Source organism: Bos grunniens, chromosome 29 (assembly GCF_055505025.1).
Source record: "Bos grunniens cultivar Pamir isolate PY7600 chromosome 29, Bosgru_T2T1.0, whole genome shotgun sequence".
NCBI lineage: Eukaryota > Metazoa > Chordata > Mammalia > Artiodactyla > Bovidae > Bos > Bos grunniens.
In genome coordinates this window covers 33,299,959-33,311,274 of record NC_141193.1, presented here as the reverse complement: position 1 = coordinate 33,311,274, position 11,316 = coordinate 33,299,959, and the positions used below count along the sequence as shown (strand labels likewise).

General features: G+C 40.8%; 1 pseudogene; it reads right to left on the bottom strand.

Annotated features, from left to right (window-relative positions):
- Positions 1-1,169: 1,169 nt before the first annotated feature.
- Positions 1,170-1,793, bottom strand: LOC147342479 (dynein axonemal light chain 1 pseudogene; annotated as a pseudogene).
- Positions 1,794-11,316: the final 9,523 nt, after the last annotated feature.

The window sequence follows — 11,316 nt, the reverse complement described above, 5'->3', positions numbered from 1 at the left end:
CCATATCTTGCATTTTCCAAAAACAGTTTTTCATATATGATAAATTCTAAACTCTGCATCCAGCTATTGCTTTGCAGTTCTGAGGTTAAATCACCTAGTATCCTTCACAGAAGAGGCAGTCCTTAAAAATATTGCAATTTGCCTGGGATTCTGTAATGAGATATCTCTTTTCCTTCCACAACTATTTACATAATTCATTTTTAGAGCTGTTTAACTTAAACATTTCTAAAAATATACTTTGAAATACTAAATTTGACTTATTGAAAGGTACCAAATTCAGTCTTTTAAGTTCTATACCTTTACAACAATTACTTCTTTCAACATGAGAGTCAATAGACCAAAGTTATTAGGGAAAAATTTAAAAAATATGAATAGTCAACATTTAGGCTAGGAATTCAAATATAACTACTGCTTATATACATTTCCTTATCTAACAAATGAGGAACTATAAACCAAAAACGTTTGCCTAAGATCAGGTCCACATGTGTTATAAGGCCAAAGTATTGGTCAAAGGGGCAATCATGACAGTCATTTTAACCACTGACTTGGATCATAGAACAATTGGCTGATTGTGCCCAGGACTTGAGTGGATGTGCAGGTTAACACAATGTAAATTCCAGTTGACAATGCACACACTTGTGGAACAAAAGATAGGTAAATATAACATGGGCTATAAGGCCACCAAGGTACTAATTTTTCCTTTTTTCACCCTAACTCTTCTAATTCAACTTTGGTGTCTTGATTCTAGGGCTGCTGCTGTATTTCTAAGAGGAACTCTTCCCAAACCAAAGGCATGACATGTTTGTGCTTCTGAGTCATAAAGAGATGGACCTTCAGGAAAGATGGCCTACAGATTCAAAAGTTAGGTATATATATCTAAATGCCTGGCCTAAAAAATTCTAAACAAACCGAATAAAGCAACACACTTATTCTTTTGTTGTTAAAAATGACCGGACTATAAAGGTTTCAGTAGATGAGGCCACACAGAAGGTAACTGGGACTGAATAAAAAACTGAAAATGTATAGTTTCTAAAAAGAGAACTAGAATATATAAGGTTGGTGCTATTGTTGGAGAAATACTGAATAGGTTTAAGAGAATATAAGAAAGGAATGAGAGGTTTAAGAACCATTTGCTTCACACAGAATCTTTAAAATAGACAACTATACAAAACTTATCTATTCTTAAGACATTTAAAGAAGTTAATACAAAGTGGAAAATGTAGTGTTAGTTATCTTCTTCCTCATCTTCTTTAACTACTGGGGTACCATCTAGCTTTTTCAGTTTGGGCATTGTCTTGGTTGCCTCTTCAATCCAGTTCTCAGCAGAATGTTTCTCTTCCAAGAGATTGCCTACAAACACCAGGTCTTCTAGGCATGGCAGTTCTGCCAGCTTCACAAATTCAGCCATCTTTCACCAGGTTATTAGACATGTAGAGAATCTTCAGTTTCTTCATTACATGGGTCCCTTTCAACTTCTCAGTAAAATTGTAGGGGATCCACAGTTCTTCTAATGTGTCCCCTACTACTTCCAGTTCATTTAAGTTGTTTGTGTTGTTTCTTCCTAAAGACAATATTCTTAAGGTTTTTAAGTCATTCAGGTTTGCAGTTTTTTCAATGCAGTTTGTAGTCAGTGAAAGCTTCTCACAGTTAGAAAGTGTGGACAATGATGCGTCCATCTTCTCTACAGGGGGAATCTGGGCATACAGCCTTATCGCTCTGGCTTCAGATGGCTTCTGGCCGGTTTTCTCTTCCCCTCTGGCTAGTGCTCCTTTGATTGTTGTTGCTTCTGCCATTCTGGCAGTTGCTACTGTCATTTCTGTTTGTGTTTAGTTCTGTTTGTTCATTTGTTTCATTTTTTAGATCCCACATGTAAGTGAAATCATACATTATCTGCCTTTCTCTGACTTGTTTGACTTAACATAATATCCTCTAGGTCTATCCATGCTGTTAGAGATGATAAGATTTCTTTCTTTTTTAAAGACTGAGTAATTTTCCACTATTGTTGGAAGAAGGTGTTTGCTATGACTGACAAAACTCTGTTAGCTTTTGTCCTGCTTCATTTTGTACTCCGAGGCCAAACTTGCCTGTTACTCCAGGAATCTCTTAACTTCCTACTTTTGCATTTCAGTCCCCTATGATGAAAAGGACAGTTCTGGAAAATCTTGTAGGTTTTCATAGAACCATTCAGCTTCAGCTTCTTTGGCATTAGTGGTTGGGGCGTAGACTTGGATTACTGTGATATTGAATGGTTTGCCTTGGAAACAAACCTACATCATTCTGTTGTTTTTGAGATTGCACCCAAGAATTACATTTCGGACTCCTTTGTGTGAGGGCTACTTCATTTCTTCTAAGGGATTCTTGCTTGCAGTAGTAGATATAATGGTCATCTGAATTAAATTCACCCATTCCTGTCCATTTTAGTTCACTGATTCCTAAAATGTCAATATTCACTCTTGCCATCTCCTGTCTGACCACTTCCAGTTTACCTAGATTCATGGACCAAATATTTGGGCTCCTATGCAATATTGTTCTTTACAGCATTGGACTTTACTTTTACAACAGATACATTTAATCAACCCTGAATATTCATTGGAAGGACTGATGCTGAAGCTGAAGCTCCAATACTTTGGCCACCTGGGAAAAGCTGACTTATTGGAAAAGACCCTGATGCTGGGAAAGATTGAAGGCAGGAGGAGAAGGGGATGACAGAGGATGAGATGGTTGGATGGCATCACCAACTCAATGGACATGAGTTTGAGCAAGCTCCAGGAGATGGTGAAGGACAGGGAAGCCCGGCATGCTGCAGTCCGTGGAGTCACAAAGAGTTGGACATGACTAAGAGACTGAACAACAAAAAAATTTCTGCTGTATCTTTATCCATTCTTCTACTGATGGGCACTTGTGTTTGCTTCCATATCTTGACTATTATAAATAATGCTACAGTGAACATAGAGGAGCATATATCTTTTCAAATTAGTGTTTTCATTTTCATCAATCCAGAATTGCTGGATTATATGGTGGTAGTAGTAGTGTTAGTCGTTCAGTCATGTCCGACTCTTTGCGACCCCTTGGACTGTGGCCCACCAGGCTTCTCTGTCCATGGGATTCTCCAGGCAAGAATACTGGAGTGGATTGCATTGCCTTCTCCAATTGCCATTCTCTTCTCCATATATGGTACTTCTATTTCTAGTTTTTTGAGAAACCTCTATATTGTTTTCCAGAGTGGCTGCACCGATTTACATTCCCAACAGTGCACAAGAATTCCCTTTTCTCCACATTCTCACATTGTTTTTTTTTGATAATAGATGTTGACATTCTGAGAGGTGTGAGGTGATATTTCATTGTGATTTTGATTTGCATTTCCCTGATGATTTGTGATGCTTTTATGTGCCCATTGGCAATCCTTCTGTCTCCTTTGGAAAAATGCCTATTGAGGTTCTCTGTCCTTTTTTAATCAGGTTGTTTGTTTTTTTGATGTTGAGTTATATGAATTCATTGCATATTTTTAACATTAACCCCTTATCAGATAAATCATTTGCAAATATATCCTCTCATTCAGTAGGCTGTTGTTTTGTTTTGTTTATAGTTTCCTTTGCTGTGCAAAACGTTTGTGGCTTGGTGTCATCACATTTGTTTATTTTTTGTTTCTCTTGCCTGAGGAGACATATCCAAAGAGATACCACTAAGACTGATGTCACAAAGTGTAGTTCCTATGTTTTCTTCCAGAAGTTTTATGGTTTCTGGCCTTGCATTTATGTCTTTAATCCATCTTAATTATTTTTGTGTGTGGAGTGAGAAAGTAGAGACTGCATCAAATTTAAAAATTTCTTTATGGTAAAGGGAATAATTACAAGAGTGAAAAGGCAATCCATGGAATATGAGAAGATATTTTCAAGCCATTTATCTGGTAAGAGGTTAACATCCCAAATGCACAAGAAACTCCTACAACTTGGTAGCAGAAAAATAACTCAAATGAAAAATAGGAAAGAATTTTAAAATATATTTCTCCAAAGAAGACATGTATATGGCCACAAGGTATATGAAGAGGTGCTCAACATCAGTAACCATCAGGGAAAGCAAATCAAAACCATAATGAGGGACTTCTCTGGTGGTACAATGGATAAAAATCCACCTCCTAGTGCAGGGGACACAGGTTCCATCCATTGTATGGGAAGATTCCACAGGCCACAGAGCAACTAAGCCTGTGTGCCACAAGTACTGGAGCCAGTGCCCTCTAGGGCCCTCGAACCACAAGTACTGAGCCTGTGTGCTGCAACTACTGAAGCCTGTGCGCCTAGAGCCTGTGCTCCATAGTGGAGGAAGCCACCAAAATGCGAAGCCTACCCACCGCAATGAAGAGTAGCCCCAACTCACCACAACTAGAGAAAGCCAGCAAAACCAAAACCAAACCAAAAAAACCACAATGTGATATCACCTCACACTTGTTAAGATGGCTACTGAAAAACAAACACAACCACACAAAAGATTAGTGTTTGTGAGGATTTGGAGAAACTGGAACCCTTATATACTCTTGCTGAGAATTTTAATGATCCAGCTATTACACTATGGGAAATAGTTCACAGATTCTTCAAAAAATTAAATATAAAACTACCATTGGTGTGTGCATGCTCAGTCATGTCCGATGCTGCAATCCCATGGCCCGTAACCCGATGGCCTTTAACCCACTAGGCTCCTCTCTCCATGGGATTCTCCAGGCAAGAATACTTCAGTGGGTTGCCATTTCCTTCTCCAGGGGATCTTCCTGGGATCGAACCCATGTCTCCTGCATTGGCAAGCGGATTCTTTACCACTGAGCCACATGGAAAGACCCTAAAACTACCATATTATCTAGTAATTCCTTTTCTGGGTGTATATCCAGAAGAATTAAAATTAAGATCTCAAGGAGATGTTTGCACTCTCATACCTGTTGCAGCGCTATTCCCAGTAGCCAAAATATGAAAACAAATGTCCACCAGCAGATGAATATACAAAGAAAATGTAGTATATACATAGAATGGGATATTATTCAATCTTAAAAAAGAAGGAAGGCCTACCATTTGCGACAACATGGATGAACCTGGAGGATATTATTCTAAGTGAAATATGCCAGTATTATAAGGACAAATACTGTATTGTTGTCATTCAGTTGCCCAGTCATGTCTGACTCTTCATGACCCCATGGACTGCAGCACACCAGGTCTCCCTGTCCCTCACAATCTCCCAGAATTTGCCCAAGTTTATGTCCATTGCATTGGTGATGCCATCTAGCCATCTCCTCCTCTGACGCCATCTCCTTCTGCCCTCAATCTTTCCCAGCATGAGGGACCTTTCCAGTGAGTTGGCTATTTGCATCAGGGTGGCCAAAATACTGGAGCTTCAGCTTTAGCATCAGTCCTTCCTTCCAATGAGTATTTGGGGCTGATTTCCTTTACGATTGACTGGTTTGACCTCCTTGCAGTCCAAGGGACTCTCAGGAGTCTTCTGCAATACCACAGTTTGAAGACATCAGTTAGCGCTCTGCCTTCTTTATGATCCAACTCTCACAACCGTATGTGATCACTGGGAAGACCATAGCCTTGACTATATGGATGTTTGTAGGCAGAGTGATGTCTCTGCTTTTCAACACCCCTTATATGAAGTATCTAAAATAGTCAAACTTGTAGAATCTGAGACTAGAATACGTTGCCAAGGGCTGGGAGAAGGGGGAAATAGGGAGTTAGTCAATGAGTAAGTTTCAGTTATGCTAGGGGAATAAATTCTAGAGACCTTTTATACAACATAGTACCTATAGTTGACAGCACAGTATTGTGCATTTAAATATGTTAGGAGGATAGACCTCATGTTAAATATTCTTACCACACACACAAAATAATGGGTCACAAGGAAACTTTTAAAGGTGATGGACATGTTTATTACCTTTATCTTGGTGGCAGTATCATTTGTGGTTGTTCAGTTGCTAAGTTGTGTCCGACTCTCTGCAGCCCCGTGGACTATAGCCCACCAGGCTCCTCTGCCCATGGAATTTTCCAGGCAAGAATACTGGAATGGGTGGTCATTTCCTGCTCCAAGAGATTTCCCTGATCCTAGAATCAAACCTGTATTTCCTGTGTCTCCTAGCATTGACAGGCAGATTCTTTACCACTAGTGTCACTTGCGAAGCCATTTTAAAGAATAATTAATTTGGAGAACTTACACAACTACATATCAAGACTTACTATGTTGTGGTGGTTTAGTCGCTCAGTTGTGTCCAACTCTTTTGCAATCCCAAAGACTGTACCCCGCCAGGCTTCTCTGTCCATGGGATTTCCCAGGCAAGAATACTGGAGTGGATTGCCATTTCCTCCTCCAGGGATCTTATTTCCCAGGCAAAAATACTGAAGTGGGTTGCCATTGCCTCCTCCAGGGGATCTTCCCGACCAGATATTAACCCACATCTCCAGCTCTTGCATTGGCAGGCAGATTCTTAACTGCTGAGCCACAGGGGAAGCCTCAGTAATATCATGGGTGTATGCATGTGTGTGTGCATGGCTTCAGTTGTGTCCGATTCTTTGTGACCCCATGGACTATAGCCTGCCCGGCCTCTCTGTCCATGGGATTCTCCAAGGCCAGAATAGTGGACTGGGCTGCTTTATCATCCTCCAGGGAATCTTCCTGATCCAGGGATTGAACCAACGTCTCTTACGCAGGAGGGTTCTTTACCACTAGCGCCACCTAGGAAGCCCCCATGGGTGTATGCATATGTCCAAACTAATCAAATTAAATACATTAAACATGTATTTTTTATGTAATTAATTTATTTGGCTGCCCTAGGTCTTAGTTGTGGCATGCAGTATCTTCGATCTTTGTTACAGCATGTGAATTCTTACTTGCAGCATATGGGATATAGTTCTCTGACCAGAGATTGAATCATCCGGTCCCCCTGCATTGTGAGCTCAGAGTCTTAGCTACTGAACCACCAGGGAAGTCCCTGAATACATTAAATATGTACTTCAATAAAGTTGTTTTTTAAAAAGTCTACTGTCTGGAGTCCCAGCACCAGAAGTTCAGATTTAGCTGGTCTGGGGTACAGTATGGTCATTAGAATTTTTAAAAGCACTCTAGATGATTCTGATACTTAGCCAGGGAGAGAAATGACTGACACCTCACTTTACATATGGGAAAGAAAGACTTAGAAAAAGTGAGAGCGACTTGTCTTAGGAATGAGATCAAGAACTGAAACTGAGGTTCAGTTGACTTCCAGTCTTAGGTTCTGTTTATCACATAACATGCCTCAGGCTCACTTCTTATGCTTCCACACAATCACTCTGTCCCAGTCAAATTGTCTAACATTATATTCCCTGGACACTCCAGGTCCACCCCTGTGTCAAACCCACAGCAATACAAGCTGCCACTGGAGTGCTTCTTATGTGCCCAAACTAAGCAAGTAAAATTACATGTGTTATCTCTAATCTATACAACAAGCTTTCAGGGAAAGAATGAGTATCCCCTTTGTTAGAGGAAGAATATGATGCCAGAGATTCTAAGAGACTAGCTGCAGTCATGTCTAGTGAGGAGAAGCCAGAATCTGACATGAGTTCATTGGACTCTAAAGTCCAGGCTCTTGAGCACACTCACTGCCATCTGTTCCAACCCTGCCTTGCTCTCCTGCATTATTTCTCCATTAAGAACCAGTACTCATGTCAATCCCTCCCTGAAAGCCCTCCCACCCATGTTTTCATTTATTTATTTATCTTTGGTACACTGTTTTCATGCTATGCGTGGGCTTTCTCTAGTTGCCATGTGTGGAGTACTCACTGTGGTGGCTTCTCACAGAGCACTGGCTCCAGGGCAGGTGGGTTCAGTTGTTGTAGCTCTTGATCTCTAAAGCACAGGCTCAGTACTTGTGGCACTTGGACTTAGTTGCCCTGCAGATTGTGAAATCGTCTCAGACCAGGGATTGAACCCGTGTCCCCTGCATTGACAGGCAGATTTCTTAACCACTTGACCACTAGGGAAGTCCACACCTCATATTTTTATTTATTCAATTTTCATGATCACTCACATTAGCTATTTCGTGGGTCCACCTCACATGGTAACTTGTTTGGTCACATGTGTGACCTGTTTCCTTCTTGAGGATGGAAGGAGAAAGACCTTCCTGTAACTATGTTTCTGTCTTGGTCCTGTAGCTGTGTCAAGGTATGGTGCTGTTGCATGATCATAATGTTTAGTTTTCTGAGACTCCTTCCCTGGGACTATCTGGAGACAGGGAGCACCTGTAGGCCCAAGTAGAGTTGAAAATTTGAACTGAGAAGGAAGAGAGCTTTCCATGGGCTCATATTTGTAGTAATATTTACAAATAAGCCTCTAGGTGACAGTAGAGTCTCAAATGAAATCAAAACCTCAAGCTAAAAAGAGTTTTTCTCATCTTAATCACCAACCTAAAGCTAGAATTCCCTCTCCAACATCACAGCAACCATGGCAACATCCTTCCCAGCCCAGAGAATGGTAATGAGGAACCTATCGTTCCTGAGGCAGCCTCTTCAGTGTTTGGGCTTCCCAGGTAGCTCTGTGGTGAAAAAAAAAAAAAAATCCGCTTGCCAATGCAGAAAAGGCAATAGATTCAGGTTCGATCCCTGGGTCAGGAAGATCCGCTGGAGGAGGAAATGGCAACCCAATCCAGTGTTTCTGCCTGGGAAATCCCATGGACAGAAGAGTCTGGTGGGCTACAGTCAACAGTGGGATTGCAGAGTCTGACAAGACTTACTGACTTAGCACACACTTCAGTGTTTGGACAGCTTTATTAAAATACTCTTCTTGATTTTTGTGAAACTGACTCTAGCTTTGACTGCAAAGTCCAAAGACCTGGAGAGTATGTATCTTGCTCAGAGAAGCCTCCTTTGTACTTCTGTTCTTCCCAAGGCCTCCTCTCCAATAGCCAGATCCTTGCTTAGCCAAACCCATTTTTTCTGCTCAAAAAAAAAAAAAAAAAAAAACCTGAAAGATTATCACTGTGCTTTCTGGTCCCAATTGTATTCTTTAGAAATATACAGAGCAAACTCAATATCTTTTCTGTTAGGAATCTGAAGACAGAAATTAAACTGTCCATCCCTCTGTCCATTAAACATCTCTTTACTGGGAACTCACCATGTGCCAGGGCCTGAATCTCCAAGTAGGCAGATAATAAGTGGGAAATGGTATTATTAATGACCTGGTAATTAGTCACAGGTAGGTTGAGTTTTTTATGATGGATTTTCGAGCAGGGAATGGAGAGACAAGGAAACTAGGACTTACTAGTCATGGATTGCCTACCAGGCAAGGTGTTAGAAACTTGCTTTACTTGCCATATATTATTTAAGTCTTGTGTGCATGTGTGCTCAGTCACTCATTCGTGTCTGACTCTTTGCAACCCCTTGGACTGTAGCCTGCCAGGCTCCTTCCACAGGATTTTCCAGGCAAGAATACTAGCATGGGTTGCTGTTTCCTATTCAAGGAGATCTTCCCAACCCCGGGATTGAACCTGTGTCTCCTGTACCTCTTGCATCAGCAGGTGGATTTGTTACCACCTGTTAACCTATTTAAATCTTACCACTGTCTTATGAAGTAAGCATCTTCCTTCTTATGAAGTGGGTTATATATATCTCCACTTTTAAAAGGAAGATGCTAAGGCTTGGAAAGCCTAAATAACTTGACCAAGGACACAAGGCTTCCCAGGTAGCACAGTGGTAAGGAATCTGCTTGCCAATGCAGGAGACACAAGAGACATGGGTTCCATCCCTGGGTTGGGAAGATCTCCCAGAGTAAGAAACAGCAACCGCTCCAGTATACTTGCCTGGAAAATTCCACAGGCAGAGTAGCCTGGCAGGCTACAGTCCGTGGGGTCTCAGAGAGTCAGACATGACTGAGTGACTGAGCACACACGCAAGGACACAGCTAGAAGGTGGTGGAGCTGTACTCTAGGTACGGAGCTCCCCACCACACTGTGGGCATTGTGTGGAAATCCCTCAGGTAACTGAAGGGACATCAGAGACTCTTCATGGCATGTGTTAGAAATGAGTACTGCTTTGAATTAAGTTTTTAAGCTTTTGAACACGAATCCCTCATTTTGTCTGATTAAAATTTTTAAGTTTGCAGAGTGATTTCTTTGCTGTTATTTTCTATAGAAGTCAAATTTCCTATCAGTGCTCTCCCATCATAAATTTGGACACATGACAAAGCATAAAAGAAAAAAAAAATCAATTGTATGGAATACTATTCAACCATAAAAATGAATGAAATAATGCCATTTTCATCATGGCAAATGGATCTAGAGATTATCATACTAAGTTAAGTCAGGCAGAGAAAGACAAATACTATATGATATGACGTTCACTATATGATGTGTGAATGATACAAATGGACCATTTATAAAACAGAAACAGACTCACAGACATAAGAAAATAAACATATAGTTACCAAAAAGGAAATGGGGGAGGGATCAATTAGGAGTTTGGGATTAGCAAATACAAAGTACTATACGTAAAATAGATTTAAAAAAGGTCCTACTGTATAGCACAGGGAACTATATTCAATATCCTGTAATAAACCATAGTGGAAAAGCATATGAAAAATAATATGTATATGTAGTACTGAATCACTTTGCTCTACAGCAGAATCTAGCACAACACTGTAAATCAACTATACTTCAATTTTTTAAAAAAGAGAGAATGGGTAACTCAAAAAAGAAAGACAGACAGAAATCAGCAGTAATTTGGGTGTTCATCACTTCATTTTTCCCTTAGAATTAGTTCTTTGATTGTATTTATTTTAATTGATAAGTTGCTATAATAATCAGTTCAGTTCAGTCGCTCAGTCGTGTCCGATTCTTTGCGACCCCATGAACCGCAGCACACCAGGCCTCCCCATCCATCACCAACTCCCGGAGTCCACCCAAACCCACGTCCATCGAGTTGGTGATACCATCCAACCATCTCATCCTCTGTCATCCCCTTCTCCTCCTGCCCTCAATCTTTCCCAGCATCAGGGTCTTTTCAAATGAGTCAGCTCTTCGCATCAGGAGGCCAAAGTTTTGGAGTTTCAGCTTCAACATCAGTCCTTCCAATGAACACCCAGGACTGATCTCCTTTAAGATGGACTGGTTGGAACTCCTTGCAGTCCAAGGGACTCTCAAGAGTCTTCTCCAACACCACAGTTCAAAAGCATCAATTCTTCAGCACTCAGCTTTCTTCACCATCCAACTCTCACATCCATACATGACCACTGGAAAAACCATAGCCTTGACTAGATGGACCTTTGTTGGCAAAGTAATGTCTCTGCTTTTTAATATGTTGTCTATGTTGG